Source organism: Stylophora pistillata, chromosome 11, assembly GCF_964205215.1.
Source record: "Stylophora pistillata chromosome 11, jaStyPist1.2, whole genome shotgun sequence".
Lineage (NCBI taxonomy): Eukaryota > Metazoa > Cnidaria > Anthozoa > Scleractinia > Pocilloporidae > Stylophora > Stylophora pistillata.
Window position 1 is genome coordinate 7,615,001 of NC_142529.1, and position 17,730 is coordinate 7,632,730.

Below are 17,730 nucleotides of genomic sequence, written 5' to 3' on the forward strand. Positions count from 1 at the left end.
TTATAATCGATTGTTACGTTAGTATCTCGTGCATTGTAAGTTTTTTCTTATAATCGGTTGTTACGTTAGTATCTCGCGCATTGTAAGTTTTTTCTTATAATCGGTTGTTACGTTAGTATCTCGCGCACTCTAAGTTTTTTCTTATAATCGATTGTTACGTTAGTATCTCGCGCATTGTAAGTTTTTTCTTATAATCGGTTGTTACCTTAGTATCTCGCGCATTGTAAGTTTTTTCTTATAATCGGTTGTTACGTTAGTATCTCGCGCATTCTAAGTTTTTTCTTATAATCGGTTGTTACGTTAGTATCTCGCGCATTCTAAGTTTTTTCTTATAATCGATTGTTACGTTAGTATCTCGCGCATTCTAAGTTTTTTCTTATAATCGGTTGTTACGTTAGTATCTCGCGCATTGTAAGTTTTTTCTTATAATCGATTGTTACGTTAGTATCTCGCGCATTGTAAGTTTTTTCTAGTAATGGATTGTTACGATAGTATCACGCGCATTCTAAGTTTTTTTTTATAATCGATTGTTACGTTTACTTAGTATCTCGCGCATTCTAAGTTTTTTTCTTGTAATGGATTGTTACGTAAGTATCTCGCTCATTCTAAGTTTTGTTCTTGTAATGGATTGTTACGTTAGTATCTCGCGCATTCTAAGTTTTTTTTTTTGTAATGGATTGTTACGTTAGTATCTCGCGCACTAAGTTTTTTCTTGTAATCGATTGTTGGGTTAGAATCTCGTGCATTGTAATTTTTTTTTTGTAATGGATTGTTACGTTAGTATCTCGCGCATTCTAAGTATTTTTTTTCAATGGATTGTCACGTAAGTATCGCGCATTCCAAGTTTTTTCTTCTAATTGATTGTTACGTTAGTATCTTGCGCATTGTAAGTATTTTCTTCTAATGGGTTGTTACGTTAGTATCTCTAGCATTCTAAGGTTTTTCTTGTTATCGTGTTGAATGACATCCGAATTGCTCTTGAGCTTTTATGTGCAGGTATCATAGACTTCCAAGATGTTACCAATTTGTCGTCGAGTTTCTTGGGTTCTTAAGAGAACTAAGAAATATACAGAGTCGTTGATTGCACTTGCTGAGCTATTATTCTGCTTATATGTTTTCTTCCATGTCGTTATCGTTGCTATTGCCCTCCTGGTTTGCTTAGATCACTATTTGATGGTGCAGGGAAAGAGCGTACAGTTGTAGTAAATGTTAATTTGTTTTACTCTGGTTGCCACAGTCGTAAAATGGTCGACTGTTATTTTGATTGTTGCTTACTTGTCTTGTTTCAGGTAAAGTAAAGATCTCAAGTTTAAAATGATGGTGAAGGGAGAAGAGACCGGTGAGTACATGTGATGTGTCATTATTGAACGGCCAGAACAGAAATGGTTTTTATTTCTTTACAAGAAATGTTAAAAGCTCTGAAATATGTACTGTGTTTTGTTAATTAATCTTAAGCACGAAGGCGCGCTAGATAAGGAAGTCTTCCCTGGGAAGACCTAGGCTCATTTGTCACTCACCGTTGACGTGTGCGGGTCAAATTCAAAGGCTGGTAGACGAACAAATGAGATATCTACTGTTTACTTCCACCAGCATGGTGGCATGAGGTAAGGTGCGAACCACCTACTTCGATCTCAAATTTACCGCCACAAATAAAGACAGTTTCCATTGGAGAAAGGAAATACAAATGTCAAAAATTCTTGTATTGTGATAAAGACATAAAACAATTTTGAGGAATGCGCCCGCTGTTCACTGCTTTAGAGTAGCTGTAGCTCAAGCTGACTTGACTCTAAGAGTTCTACATCACAGGACGGGTGATTGACAAATGGTCCAGTGGGACCTAAGGCTCCTTTTATAGGGCGCCTTCGTGTTTAAAGAGTACACTCGAACTGGTTTGGTAGTGACTTGTATTTTATTGATTTATTGCCAGTTACATAGGACGGAGAAAAAAGAAATGAATTATTTTTGTGTTGTAGAGTTTCCTTGAGATTGCAAGAGAAAGAGAGAAGAAAATAAAATGTCCAAGAAAGTAACGGCGTGGAAAGGAAGAGGACATTTGCTCAGATTCAGAAGTATCGCGTGCAAGAGCTTTTACGGTAGGTTGAAAGTGGTTTGGATTTGAAAATTTGATTGATCTATTGTGAATTGAATATTAGAGACTAGAGCAGCATGGAAGAAAAGGTTTAATTTTTATTTTTTTATTTTATAGATGCTCTGAGAAATGACCATCTCAAGTAAGAGGTCGAGAAAGAATGTCAACCTTGGAAGGAAGGAAAAATTGGGGGTCTGAGTATTTGGTGTGATACGCATGTGTATTAAGACAGAAATTTGCTTAGAATAAACGCATGCGTTTTGAAAAAAGGTTGTACCACAAAGTAGACAACTTATTAAAAGATTTAATCAATTACTTTGAAGAGTGGGTTAGGTGGGGGAGGTTCGATGGATGAAATTATATCTAAAGTTATTGTAATATTACTGTTTTATAACACAGTAGGAGGAAGATTGTAATATTATGTCTAAAGTTATAGACATGTATTGTAATACTGTACTCTAAAATTAAAACTAAAATTGAGGGTCGATCCGTCCACCGTCCGCAGAGATGCAGTGTACCTGCCAAATAAAGACAAATCAACAATTACTCTTTTGATATTAATATTCTATAAGAGGGCTTCAGAACAAAATTGAAAATTTTCTTTCAATTATCCACAAAATCTAAGTCAAAGGCTAACTACATTCTAAAACAACCTGCTTGACTTAACATGACATTCTTCATCAGAGTTGAACGTAAATGTGCTAACGAAATTCACTACTAACAGATAGTCCAGTAAGGTTTCGCTTAATTTGTGCATCTTGTCCCTCGCTAATCAAGTAGCTGGCTTCTCCAATATTTCAGGGATTAACACAAACGATAATTTAAGGCTAACAACTTACTCCAATTTGCTCCCGATATTCATTTGAAAACTTGCAAGCAAACCGTCATCAAGGCTACTTCACTTCTCAGACTTCGTCTTCGCTTCCTGATTCTCATCTGGAAGAAAAAGAGTATATAAACTATATGACGAAATGGAAATTCTGATTCCAACAAGAATAAAAAGTGAGTTAGCTAATACAAAAAAGGTAACAGGTGCTTTTCACGCCAACTCTTCGCCCGCTTTGCAGGTTTGACCGCTTGGCGCAATGGTTTAGTGTAATTAACTGCGTTTTATATATATTTATTACATCCATTTTGAAATCACTCGTGGTCCCTATAATCTGATTGGCTCTAATTGGTGCGATTTATTCACGAATCGCACCATTTTTTTCTCTAAATCGCATCATTTTACGCTTGACTGAGTTTTTGACACATGATGTCAAAGTCTTTCTGTTTTGCATACAAAATAAGATGTAAAAGCGTTTCCAGTTCCGCTTTTTATTTAAAAACTGGCTCAGTACTGCATCAATAAAATATTTGAAATGACCAAGTTCTGTATTCGGGCGATTTCAAAACGGATGTAATAAAGTGGTAATTGAACCTCGTGTCGTGCAATTTTGGTCTGAAATCATACTTGTGATTTCAAATCGAACTCGCACTGCGCGCTCGTTCGATTTTGAAATCACGCGTATGATTTCAGCCCAAATTGCACTCCACTCAGTTCAATTACCATTATTAATAGGAAAGGATAAAATGAATGCTCGAGTTAAAGGATTTTCTTGAAACGTTGAGACGCAAAAATATTGCTTTTTCTAGCATTTTGGCTTTTGCTTTTAGAAATACATCCTATGACCTCATCTGAGCAGTGTCGATCGCATAAGGCCTGAGAGAAAGACAAAAACAACAAAGACTAATGACCAAGAAGAAATCGGATGAGCTTAGACGTTCTCTGCCCAAAAAAAAGCCTAACTGAAAAAAAAAAAAAAAAGTTTGGTTTGTGAGTGCGACCATTAAGTTAATTGGCTTCCTCGTAGAGGGTTAAAGGCTTAATATTGGCTAACAAAATCACAAATCTATAGAAATACCAAGACATTACAAGCAAACTGTTACCTTCCTCTCAGATGTCCTTTAGGTCCAACCCTCTCTTGCTTGAATTTCATGACGAGATGAGCTATTTAAAATTTTCAGGTTGGAGTACTTTAAATTGCATCAACGAACTTCTCATAGGTATAGCTTCTTCAATCCAACAGGGACGCGATGAGGCTAGATGTTCACATGACCGGATGTCTCGCTTTGAAGCGTGAGTGCTTCCTAAATCTGGAAATAAAAAAAAACACGATAATGAGCCATGCCGATTTTACAAAGAATATAGTGCTACATGTAACATCATTTTCTTTAATGAGCATGTATCTTAACAAAGAGGAGTGAATTTGCTATTTCCAAAAGTGTCAAGAGATTAATCTGTAATCTGCGACTGTTCAATGTTCATTAAAAAGGCACACTCAGGAGTTCATTATGGGGGATTCCCCTATCAATGTTCATTAGGGAGACATACTCAGGAATTCATTATGGGGATTCCCCTATCAATGTTCATTAGGGAGACTTACTCAGGAGTTCATCATGGGGGATTCCCATATCAATGTTCGTTAGGGAGACATACTCAGGAGTTCATTATGGGGGATTCCCCTATCCGTGTTCTTTAGGGAGACATACTCAGGAGTTCATCATGGGGGATTCCCCTATCAATGTTCGCTAGGGAGACATACTCAGGAGTTCATCATGGGGGATTCCCCTATCAATGTTCATTAGGGAGACATAGGAGTTCATTATGGGGAATTCCCCTATCAGTGTTCATTAGGGAGACATACTCAGGAGTTCATTATGGGGGATTCCCCTATCAGTGTTCATTAGGGAGACACTCAGGAGTTCATCATGGGGGATTCCCCTATCAGTGTTCATTAGGGAGACATACTCAGGAGTTCATCATGGGGGATTCCCTTATCAATGTTCATTGGGGAGACATACTCAAGAGTTCATCATGGGAGATTCCCCAATCAACGTTTTCAGAAAAGGACTTTCTTCCCGCACCCTTCATTTATGACAAACATGTCAGTAACACCTTACCAGTATCCTACAGTACATGAATTTACGCATAAACAGTCTCTAGTATCGTCTCCGAGGAAGGGTAACTTCCTGGTAAAAGGCTAATAGGGATGTGCCACTGGTTGGGGTCACATTTTCACAACTGGATTGTCTCTAATGGAGTTGTATTAAGAATTATATCAAAAGAGTTACTAGAATAGAAACGCACATTCTCAGGGTTCTGGGGGAAGGAAAATTCTGATTTGGAGGAATTAAAAAATTTGACCTTCTTAAAAGGCTTTATAAAGTAGATGTATAAGCAGTTGGGTTTGCAATAATTTCATTTGCCCAAATATGACAAAGATGGGGTCTATAATTAACCACAGAATAAACTATAATAGGGTAGGGGTTCTATGAGGCCAGCAGAACATACCCAGCAAAACAAAGCCCAAGTTTTCCCTCCCCAGTATCGTCTACAACAAACATAATTTATTTCACCAATTTACATTATTCCTCCAGCAAGGGTTGGTTCAAGGGTGTCAAAAACGACTCAAAATATGGTGAAATAAATTACACTTCTACAAGCCTAGATTACTTTGGAAACCTGGCAATGAAAATTGCCCTACTCTAGAGAATAATAAAAAAATTAATTAATTTTATTAATTTTAATTAGATACATCATTCGTGTAGTTGACTGTTTAGTGTGCATCCTAACATGATATTTGAATCCAGGAATACAAACAAAATAATATCTCAATATTCAATCTTTATGGTAACTTTCAAATTGAGTTGCACAATACTGTGTTGAATGCAAAGAAACTCCTATTGTTTACATGTCTTTTTTTTATTGTTGGCAAAGTGAGTGGAACTTTGCTGTACCTATCAAAGACAATTCCTCATGTAGTCTCCAATGGCTGGAAAAAAAATTCACCCAATCAATCCACAAAAGAATTAAAGACCAGATCCCAACATAGCTTTTTACCTTTTTTCGTGGACCAAATCTTTGCATCTCAGAAAGATTTGTTGGGTGAATCTGACTCCACTCCAGATCAACTGTTAGCCACCTATCTCTTGTACACAGTTCAAGATCCTTTCAGCGCAGCAAGACAGTCCAGTTTCCAAAACAGATTTCACACACTTCTCTTTGTTGTTTGGGGACCAAGTCTTAGCATCCTAGACCAAGACTGAAAAAGAGACTGTGTGGGTGAAGCTGACTCCAGTACAGGTCAGTTGTTAGTCACCTTTCTCTTGCATACAGTTCAAGATCCATTTAGCACAACAAGACAGTCCAGTTTCTGAAACAGATTTCACACACTTCTCTTTGTTTTTTGGGGACCAAGTCTTAGCATCCCAGATCAAGACTGAGGAAGAGACTTTGTGGGTGGAGCTGACACCATTGCTGGTCAGCTGTTAGTCACCAATCTCTTGTATACAGTTCAATATCCATTTAGCCCAGCAAGACAGTCCAATTTCTAAAATGTCCTAGAATGTAGCGAAAACAGTGCATCACGAGTTTAGTGAGCTAAAAATGCATGCTGTTTCACCCGAAAAAACAAGCAATTATCTTGCCTTTTCATGATGGGAAATTCATGCCAAGTTCTACTACCTTGCAAATCAACTTAGACATAGTTCTTAAACTAGTTGGGAATTTAAACATTAATTTTAAGTTCTTTTTATTTACTTTTTGGTTACTGATGTAATTTGCCTTAGAAGTGTAAGAAGTCTGAGGTGATAATATCCCGACTGAATTTCCAAAAGTCTTCAAGACAAGACAAAGCCCTTAATTTACAACTTGAAGTTTCATAGCTCAATTGGTAGAGCCTCAGTTTGGTATCACAAGGGTTGTGGATTTTAACAGCATCCTTTCCCAATTGCACAATTTGATGATTATTCAGGGAAGATATGATCATTACTCCGAGTCAGTTGCAGATATTTGTTACTGTGATAATCCATAATTTTGTTCACAAGAAAAATGGAAAACTAATCTAAAGAAAGTTTCTCTTGTTTCCAAAGTGAATTGGTCATTATCATTTGTCATATTGTACCAGCAGAGCTGAGGACATGGGTGGAGGAGGTGGAAAGAGTGAGGAAGGAAAAAGAAACAGCCCAAGTTTGAGAGAGGGGGTCAGGCCTAAAATGAACCTCTTTTGTTCCAACACATGATAAAGGGCACCAATTGATATCTTGTGAAGAGTGAGAATCCAGAATGGTTCTTTAGATAGATTGCACATCTCAGGTGAACTTAGCACTGATCTTGGCCTATACAAGAGTTTTGTTTACCTGGTTCACCCAAGGGCTGGGTTGCAATTAAGTAAACCAACCATTGCTTGAAAATGATGGCCACATCCTGCTACCTGGGGCTGGTCCACTTAATCTTCCATCAGTATACTCCTTTTCAAAAAGAGAAGAATATGAAACTATAAGCCAAATGAAGTTACCAACAAGATATGGGGGTTATAGAAAAAATGTTTAATGATCATTGAACCCACTCCCAAGATCTAATCAGCAGTTCTCCTCACTGCCTGCCATGCAATTCTTATGATGTTAGTCCAGAGAATTTGCTACTAGGACAGACAGTCAGTTGATTAGTCAGTTCCTAGGTCAGTCAGTACATCAATAACTAGGTCAGACAGACAGTTGATTAGTCAGTTCCTAAGTCAGTAAGTAAGTCAATAACTAGGTCAGACAGTCAGTTGCTTAGTCAGTTCCTAGGTCAGTCAGTAAGTCAATAACTAGGTCAGACAGACAGTTGATTAGTCAGTTCCTAGGTCAGTCAGTAAGTCAATAACTAGGTCAGACAGACAGTTGATTAGTCAGTTCCTAGGTCAGTCAGTAAGTCAATAACTAGGTCAGACAGACAGTTGATTAGTCAGTTCCTAGGTCAGTCAGTAAGTTAATAACTAGGTCAGACAGTCAGTTGCTTAGTCAGTTCCTAGGTCAGTCAGTACATCAATAACTAGGTCAGACAGACAGTTGATTAGTCAGTTCCTAGGTCAGTCAGTACATCAATAACTAGGTCAGACAGACAGTTGATTAGTCAGTTCCTAGGTCAGTCAGTAAGTCAATAACTAGGTCAGACAGTCAGTTGATTAGTCAGTTCCTAGGTCAGTCAGTACATCAATAACTAGGTCAGACAGACAGTTGATTAGTCAGTTCCTAGGTCAGTCAGTAAGTCAATAACTAGGTCAGACAGACAGTTGATTAGTCAGTTGCTAGGTCAGTCAGTAAGTCAATAACTAGGTCAGACAGTCAGTTGATTAGTCAGTTCCTAGGTCAGTCAGTAAGTCAATAACTAGGTCAGACAGTCAGTTGCTTAGTCAGTTCCTAGGTCAGTCAGTAAGTCAATAACTAGGTCAGACAGACAGTTGATTAGTCAGTTCCTAGGTCAGTCAGTACATCAATAACTAGGTCAGACAGTCAGTTGATTAGTCAGTTCCTAGGTCAGTCAGTACATCAATAACTAGGTCAGACAGACAGTTGATTAGTCAGTTCCTAGGTCAGTCAGTAAGTCAATAACTAGGTCAGACAGTCGGTTGATTAGTCAGTTCCTAGGTCAGTCAGTAAGTCAATAACTAGGTCAGACAGACAGTTGATTAGTCAGTTCCTAGGTCAGTCAGTACATCAATAACTAGGTCAGACAGACAGTTGATTAGTCAGTTCCTAGGTCAGTCAGTAAGTCAATAACTAGGTCAGACAGACAGTTGATTAGTCAGTTCCTAGGTCAGTCAGTAAGTCAATAACTAGGTCAGACAGACAGTTGATTAGTCAGTTCCTAGGTCAGTCAGTACATCAATAACTAGGTCAGACAGTCAGTTGCTTAGTCAGTTCCTAGGTCAGTCAGTAAGTCAATAACTAGGTCAGACAGACAGTTGATTAGTCAGTTCCTAGGTCAGTCAGTAAGTCAATAACTAGGTCAGACAGTCAGTTGATTAGTCAGTTCCTAGGTCAGTCAGTAAGTCAATAACTAGGTCAGACAGACAGTTGATTAGTCAGTTCCTAGGTCAGTCAGTAAGTCAATAACTAGGTCAGACAGACAGTTGATTAGTCAGTTCCTAGGTCAGTCAGTAAGTCAATAACTAGGTCAGACAGTCAGTTGCTTAGTCAGTTCCTAGGTCAGTCAGTAAGTCAATAACTAGGTCAGACAGACAGTTGATTAGTCAGTTCCTAGGTCAGTCAGTAAGTCAATAACTAGGTCAGACAGTCAGTTGCTTAGTCAGTTCCTAGGTCAGTCAGTAAGTCAATAACTAGGTCAGACAGACAGTTGATTAGTCAGTTCCTAGGTCAGTCAGTAAGTCAATAACTAGGTCAGACAGACAGTTGATTAGTCAGTTCCTAGGTCAGTCAGTAAGTCAATAACTAGGTCAGACAGTCAGTTGCTTAGTCAGTTCCTAGGTCAGTCAGTAAGTCAATAACTAGGTCAGACAGACAGTTGATTAGTCAGTTCCTAGGTCAGTCAGTAAGTCAATAACTAGGTCAGACAGTCAGTTGCTTAGTCAGTTCCTAGGTCAGTCAGTAAGTCAATAACTAGGTCAGACAGACAGTTGATTAGTCAGTTCCTAGGTCAGTCAGTAAGTCAATAACTAGGTCAGACAGTCAGTTGCTTAGTCAGCTCCTAGGTCAGTCAGTAAGTCAATAACTAGGTCAGACAGACAGTTGATTAGTCAGTTCCTAGGTCAGTCAGTACATCAATAACTAGGTCAGACAGTCAGTTGATTAGTCAGTTCCTAGGTCAGTCAGTAAGTCAATAACTAGGTCAGACAGGCAGTTGATTAGTCAGTTCCTAGGTCAGTCAGTACATCAATAACTAGGTCAGACAGACAGTTGATTAGTCAGTTCCTAGGTCAGTCAGTAAGTCAATAACTAGGTCAGACAGACAGTTGATTAGTCAGTTCCTAGGTCAGTCAGTACATCAATAACTAGGTCAGTCGGTCAATAAGTCAATAACTAGGTCAGTCAGTAAGTCAATAACTAGGTTAGTCAGTCTAAGTCAACAACTAGGTCAGTCACTCAGTCAATCAATCATCTGAGTCTGTCAGTCACTCAGTCAATCAGTCAGCCACTAGGTCAGTCAGTCAGACAGTCAGTCACTCAGTCGATTACTAGGTCAGTCAGTCAGTCATACAGCCACTCAGTTGATCATTGGGTCAGTCAGACAGGTGGTTAGACAGTCGTCACTCGGTTAATCACTAGATCAGTCAATCGACAGTTGGTCAGACAGTTTTTCATTTTATCAAAAATTCAAGTACTGCACTTTGCTATCATAACAGTAACAATACACAGTCAGTAAGTCATTCAACAGGCCATTTTCAATACATCAAAATTCTAACCAGGCTTTAAGGCTTTGGGGAATTAAAAAAAAGGAAATTATTGATTCAATCTTCAACCTTGATGTGATTTCTTTTGTTTTATTCCCCCAAGCCTTGGAGCCAAGTTTGAATTTTAATATATCGAAAACGGCCTACTATAAAATTGGTCCACAAGCATTCACTCATAGTCAGTAAGACACGCCAATTTTAAGAAGGTGGCTCAAATAGTCAGTCATTCAACAACTGCTTTGATCATTTGATCATAGAATGGGTTACTCAGTAGGTTAATCATATGATCATACAGCCAAATAGTAAGATATGAGTCTGTCCGTCAGTTGTTTTCAACTGAACACATGGCAACTTACATAATTATGTGACAAAGGTGTAAAAGACTACAATCAGCATCAAAATTAGTTGACACATCATGTTTGAAGAGTCTTATCTATGTGTAGAATAACACTCCTGTTTCTACCACTCTCTAGATCACTGACATGAACCCCCCTCCCCTATTCAAAGTTCCCTGCATGTAGACAAAATTACATGGAATCACAACACAACATTGTTTTGTGGGGGGGGGGGAGGGGTAGAGGGATGAATAGGTTAACTTTAACAAGGGCAAAATTTTTTTAAATAACAGGGGGAGTTCAAAAGGGCAATGTGTCAACAATTTTGTCGCCAATGGTGATTTTTGTTTCAACCTAAAACTATGGATTGTACAACTTCTGCATACACCCATAATATTCTAGCATAGTCCTGAGGCAATTTATTCTTTTGCCATTGTCTTTTTAAGTCCGATACTATTTGCACAATGAAGCATGGGCTATCAATAAGCAATGCACTGGATTTAAAAAGAATACTATTTGAATTTCTTCAAAAACAAACAAAAAAAATTGAGTTAGTTAAAAAAAAGAAAAAAAACTACCCATATGTGAGCATTTAGAGTGGTGTGTTTTGGTATAGTGTAATCTGATTGGCGCAATTTGGTGTATCTCTCAACAATCTGATTGCTGCATTTTTTTTTGGTGTATCTCAAAGCAATGTGATTGGTGCAATTTTTTTGGTGTATCACATACCTATCAGATTGTAGTACTTTTTTTAGATGTCACACCAATCATAGCATTCTTGCTAATTTGTGATTTGACAGATTTTCAAATTTCAGTGAATCAAAGTGTGACTTGGGGAGAGCGGTTCACGAATTAAGGAAATGTATTAGTCGCGTTGGGAAAACCGTGGAGTTGTGATCATTGTATGTCTATGGTTATTCTTTGTTCTACAAGAGACTGAGTGGAACATGACAAAAATTTTGAATCAAATATTTGAGATGTTAATGGGAGCAACTTCAGAATACCCACCACTGTTGACTGTTATGACTGGACTGCTCCTCTGATCTTGATGTCAAAAAATAATATTGAAAGAGAGGACATTTAAACCTGAGGTCCCGTATTCAAGTTTTCAAGAAGTCAAAGAATAATGAAATGTTATGGCAGTTAAACCAGTGCATCTGCAGTCCCACACTCACGAAGCCAAAGAATGATATAACAAGAGGGCCGTTAAACTAGTGCTCCCATAATCTTGTGCTTTTGAAGTAGAAGAATAATTAAAGGAAAGGGGAAGTTTACCTAGTGTTGATGCAGTCCCACGCTTACTTTATTTCGTTTTCTTGAATGAGGGATATTTCAATGCTAAATATGAATTCCATTTTGAATTCACTTAAAGAACAAGATAAGAATGACATCTACAAGTATTGTGATTCATCTACCCAGTGTAATGGCTGTCCATCTTGAGGACTTTATCACTATGATCTGTTGGGATTAGAAAGGTCATCAGGGAACTTTTTCTACCAATTGCAAGTTAACACGTGCATATTTTGTGTACCGCTCCTTCACTTATAACACACACACTGTCAGCTAAAAGCATAACACAAATTTAGCATCAGAGTGTGTTGTTTTGGAAAGGCTAGTTTTGCTGACTCTAGTAAAACTTGCGCAAGGCATTTGCATAAATCATATTTGATTGATAAACTTGTTTTTTGCCTTGTGGCTGCTCTTTTTGCAAAGGTTGAAAAGACCACCAAGTTATAATTACTTTCTGCATTGAAAAATATCTGTTTCTTTGCTTCTACAAGTTCTCCCCGACTTAAATATTGTTTACTAGACAATACTTTCCTGCAACAATTGTGTGTTTACTTTTTACTCGCCAGTATGGACCAGACTTTCTCAGATGAAATGCCATTTTCCAGTTAACAAAATAAATTTTATGACATAATACTACTTCACTGAAAAATATTTCACAAGGAACATAATGGTACAGTTAGTCAATTTTCCATGCAACTCTCACATGGTTAGACATTTTCTACCAATAAAATTAGCTTTTAGCTACCTTGGACTTTACCCCACTGCATGTCAATTTCCTGTAAACAACCCACATTTTATCACGTATTTCGCATGCACAGGGCAAAGTCCAAATAGGCAACAACCAATAAGAAGCCCATGTTGTTATGCTTTGAAAAATGATAATTTTCTCTTCGTTCAATCTATTTTCACTTGTTTGAAGAACAGAGACCAGAAAATATCTTTGTCCAGAGGCTGTTAGAGATAAAATAGAGCTTTCTACTGCAAAATTATATGGAATAATATTTTGGGCTAACTATCTGTTACTGAACAAGAGGCCACAGAGCCTATACTCTGGCCAGATTTGCTGTTCAGCAGATTCAATTGAATTGGTTGTAATTGAAGGCTTTGCTGTTTTAGCAAAATCATCGTCGAGTACTTTTCATTGTTTGTTAACATGGAGAGTTTATGGAGATTAAGACTTTGGAACAATTTGATGTCATCCTAGTCTCCTTCACAGCTGGCTGCTTAAACCTGAGCCGCATTCCTTTCCCTGGTTTTAGCCAATCACGATTTCCCTCATATAATTCTGAGTAAGTCCTGCCAAGATTAGTCGTCCAATCAAAACTCATGTTCTATCAGCGGCTCATTGAGCAGAGAAAATGGCCTCTCTCGAAGAAGCTTTTGTTTCAACCGCTTCCAAATTCAAAATTCCAAGTTTAAATGATCACCAGAAGCTGACAATTGAGAAAATTCTGTTGCAAAAAAAAAGATGTATTGGTAAACTTGCCTACAGGGTTTGGAAAATCCTTGATTTAACAGGTTCTTCCACTCGTGTGCAATCACATCAACAATCTTGCTGGGCATATTGTTGTTATTGTTTCTCCGCTCCTAAGTCTTATGGAGGATCAGGTCAATTACCTGCAAAGTATTGGAGTCAGCGTGGTAAACATTAGTACAAGTGATATCAGAAAATCGTAGCGACTTCGATGCTTTTCCTCGTGTAGGTGTTATCGCGTTCAGAATCCTGTCAAAGAGCTCTTGTTCACCAACATTATTCTCCTGGTCTGTTTGCAGCAGTCTCTTTGCCCTGGGTTTTTTTCTTGTATTGAAGACCTCTTCTATTTCTTTCTTGATTTCTTTCAGTTTATCCGATGCCTTCTTAAACTTTATAAAAAAAACCTGGTAGCATTTGTCTCTACAAACAAACAATTTGTTGTTCTCTGTGTAGCGATGCACATCAACAGTGAGCAAAGAACTAATTAGTTCAGCAACATCAAATGAACTTTTACTGAAAATGTAAATTTTATCCTTTGTGAGTGAAATCAAGGAACAAACGAAGCATCTTGAACTACTTTCTACCAATTTCTTCGGAGTTAAATCCATGGGAAATTTCTGAGATGACTGGCAACTTCTCCAGAAAGTGCCGATGAATTTACGAGGGAAACTTACGTCATCGAAATTTGATTGGTTTTATCGTGAAACCAAAGGTGACGTGTGATTGGTGCAAACGTGCATTATCACGTGCAGTCACCGTTATATCTAAACAAAGGGAAAGGAATGTGGCTCAGGTTTAAGCAGCCGGTTGGTGGGGGAGGGAGCATTGCGTGACGAGCCCAAACAACGGCTGCAAAGGAGACTAATGTCATCCATGACAATTTAGAAATACTAAAAGTGCTAGAGGAAATGCGGGGGTGCTCAATAAAAATTTGCATTTGAACGTGATGACTTTGTTTATAAGGATTTGTCCTACTTACATCTAATAACAAACCTCTTAAGTTTTTTTCGCCTCGGAACAATATATCACAGAAAGCATTTTATGGACCATAAGTTTTTTGACTGATTGAAATTAAAGGTATGTGGTAGTGACTTCCACAAGTTTTTTTTTTTTTGCTAGAAAAGTATAGTTGTCTTGTCCATTATTTTAATCTACTGACGGATTCAATCGCCAACGTTTACGTAAGAGAATTGTTTTAATTAATCAAATTTAATTAATCAGCCAGTGAACTTTTACTGTTCCCAAGGGTTGTTGTTTTCATCAGTATGTTAACAATAGAAGTGATTCACAGTATCAGGTTTGCACTTTAATTAAATATATTTAAGTTCACTCGAAAGATGAGTACAAACTGTAACAAGCTTGGTTATCGGCCCAGCACTTTAAGCCTGACTGATACTCAATACCAAAACTTAGCCTTGTTCCTAGGCCACCACAATGCTTAAAGCCAATTAAAAAGTGCTACGTAACACCTATTGTGCATTTTCCTACACAGGAAAAACCAAACAGAATTACTGATTCTGGCCCTTTACAGCCAGAACAATAAATTACGACTTTGTCTCTGACAAATTGAAGAGGCAGCAGTGAGCATTATTGTAGCCCACGAGCAGGTCACTGTTTGGTCACGTAATGCAACGTTGGAGAGAGAGCGTTGCCTGACAAGTTCGAATAAGGCTGTGGAGGGGACTGCAGGAAGCATGGTATCAATGCAGTTTATGGAAAGAGTACCCCATACATTAATTATGCATTCCACTTCTTTGTCATTCACGACAAAACTTTAAAAACAAAGTCTACTAGCCAGTCTGAATGCATAATTAATGTATGGGGTTATATGCTACTCTTGCCGCGGTTTATTTTTGCCAACAATTATTCAGACACCAGCATCAGTTGCTTAGTGTCCCATTTCAAACCACATATCCAAAAATAAAACAACTCCTGCATGTGTAGCATGCCTATGTTTTTACTTGAGCAAAGGCTTAAGGTAAAATATTAAAATACACGTGCGGGCTTAGCTCTTGCCATAGTTAATTCAAAATGGCGTACAGTTTTTCCAGGCATTGTCCAAAGAATTAGTCCAAGAGAGTATCTGTGGAATCTCACTCGGCCTTATGGCGCCACATTTAGCATAAAACTAAAAATCAAAGTCAAATATGCGCACAAATCTTACCGTGTTAGATGCAAACAATTCTTCTGATAGTAGCCCTCGCTTGCATTCTGCCTTGAATAATTTCCCATTTCCAAACTGAAAGCAGAGTAAATTTAGTCGTAAAATATTTTAAATGAATTAGTAGAACTTTCGGAACATTATGATACGAAACGTACTCTTGCAGAAGCAGAACTACGTCGTTTGGGCAAGTAATTCATGGCAGTCTCCATATAGACTCCCTGTTACCCAGTCTCCATATAGACTCCCTGTTACCCATTCTTCCTGTGTACCCTGTGTACCCTGTGTACCCTGTGTACCCTGTGTACCCTGTGTACCCTGTGTACCCTGTGTACTCTGTGTACCCTGTGTACCCTGTGTACCCGTGTGTACCCTGTGTACCCCTGTGTACCCTGTGTACCCTGTGTACCCTGTGTACCCTGTGTACCCGTGTGTACCCTGTGTACCCTGTGTACCCGTGTGTACCCTGTGTACCCTTTGTACCCTGTGTACCCATGTGTACCCTGTGTACCCTGTGTACCCTGTGTACCCGTGTGTACCCTGTGTACCCGTGTGTACCCTGTGAACCCTGTGTACCCTGTGTACCCTGTGTACCCGTGTGTACCCTGTGTACCCTGTGTACCCTGTGTACCCGTGTGTACCCTGTGTACCCTGTGTACCCGTGTGTACCCTGTGTACCCTGTGTACCCTGTGTACCCTGTGTACCAGTGTGTACCCGTGTGTACCCTGTGTACCCTGTGTACCCGTGTGTACTCTGTGTACCCTGTGTACCCGTGTGTACCCTGTGTACCCTGTGTACCCTGTGTACCCGTGTGTACCCTGTGTACCCTGTGTACCCTGTGTACCCTGTGTACCCTGTGTACCCGTGTGTACCCTGTGTACCCTCTGTACCCTGTGTACCCTGTGTACCCGTGTGTACCCTGTGTACCCTGTGTACCCGTGTGTACCCTGTGTACCCTGTGTACCCTGTGTACCCTGTGTACCTTGTGTACCCTGTGTACCCGTGTGTACCCTGTGTACCCTGTGTACCCGTGTGTACCTTGTGTACCCTGTGTACCCGTGTGTACCTTGTGTACCCTGTGTACCCTGTGTACCCTGTGTACCCTGTGTACCAGTGTGTACCTGTGTGTACCCTGTGTACCCGTGTGTACCCTGTGTACCCTGTGTACCCTGTGTACCCGTGTGTACCCTGTGTACCCTGTGTACCCTGTGTACCCTGTGTACCCTGTGTACCCGTGTGTACCCTGTGTACCCTCTGTACCCTGTGTACCCTGTGTACCCGTGTGTACCCTGTGTACCCTGTGTACCCGTGTGTACCCTGTGTACCCTGTGTACCCTGTGTACCCTGTGTACCCTGTGTACCCGTGTGTACCCTGTGTACCCTCTGTACCCTGTGTACCCTGTGTACCCGTGTGTACCCTGTGTACCCTGTGTACCCGTGTGTACCCTGTGTACCCTGTGTACCCTGTGTACCTTGTGTACCCTGTGTACCCGTGTGTACCCTGTGTACCCTGTGTACCCGTGTGTACCTTGTGTACCCTGTGTACCCGTGTGTACCTTGTGTACCCTGTGTACCCTGTGTACCCTGTGTACCCTGTGTACCAGTGTGTACCTGTGTGTACCCTGTGTACCCGTGTGTACCCTGTGTACCCTGTGTACCCGTGTGTACCCTGTGTACCCTGTGTACCCTGTGTACCCTGTGTACCTTGTGTACCCTGTGTACCCGTGTGTACCCTGTGTACCCTGTGTACCCGTGTGTACCTTGTGTACCCTGTGTACCCGTGTGTACCTTGTGTACCCTGTGTACCCTGTGTACCCTGTGTACCAGTGTGTACCTGTGTGTACCCTGTGTACCCTGTGTACCCTGTGTACCCTGTGTACCCGTGTGTACTCTGTGTACCCTGTGTACCCTGTGTACCCTGTGTACCCTGTGTACCCTGTGTACCCTGTGTACCCGTGTGTACCTTGTGTACCCTGTGTACCCTGTGTACCCGTGTGTACCCTGTGTACCCGTGTGTACCCTGTGTACCCTGTGTACCCTGTGTACCCTGTGTACCCGTGTGTACCCTGTGTACCCTGTGTACCCTGTGTACCCGTGTGTACCCTGTGTACCCTGTGTACCCTGTGTACCCTGTGTACCAGTGTGTACCCGTGTGTACCCTGTG

At 39.9% G+C, this 17,730-nt stretch overlaps 2 long non-coding RNA genes across 5 annotated transcripts in view; one reads left to right on the forward strand and one right to left on the reverse strand.

The window, feature by feature from the left end:
* The window catches only part of LOC111334143 (uncharacterized), an 11,024-nt gene extending 8,389 nt beyond the window's left edge, over nt 1-2,635 (forward strand). The window contains exons 2-4 of one of the 2 annotated variants that reach the window (XR_002695214.2): nt 1,290-1,339; nt 1,974-2,093; nt 2,207-2,635. This is a non-coding gene — a long non-coding RNA (uncharacterized LOC111334143). Of the gene's footprint in view, nt 1-1,289; nt 1,340-1,973 lie in introns of both variants that reach the window. The other variant, XR_002695213.2, reaches the window with a different exon arrangement.
* LOC111334142 (uncharacterized) lies at nt 1,375-15,816 on the reverse strand. 3 transcript variants are annotated; one of them, XR_015992904.1, is made up of 8 exons: nt 15,724-15,789; nt 15,569-15,643; nt 11,649-11,684; nt 7,271-7,381; nt 5,973-6,472; nt 4,019-4,225; nt 2,929-3,025; nt 1,375-2,607 (listed from the first exon to the last, which is right to left on the reverse strand). It is a non-coding gene; the product is annotated as an uncharacterized LOC111334142 (long non-coding RNA). The 3 variants fall into 3 exon arrangements; XR_015992902.1 differs by lacking the exon at nt 11,649-11,684 and having other exon boundaries at nt 2,180-2,607; nt 15,724-15,816; XR_015992903.1 differs by lacking the exons at nt 1,375-2,607; nt 2,929-3,025; nt 4,019-4,225; ... (1 more) ...; nt 7,271-7,381; nt 11,649-11,684 and adding an exon at nt 11,926-12,098 and having other exon boundaries at nt 15,724-15,816.
* Between the last annotated feature and the right edge of the window lie 1,914 nt (nt 15,817-17,730).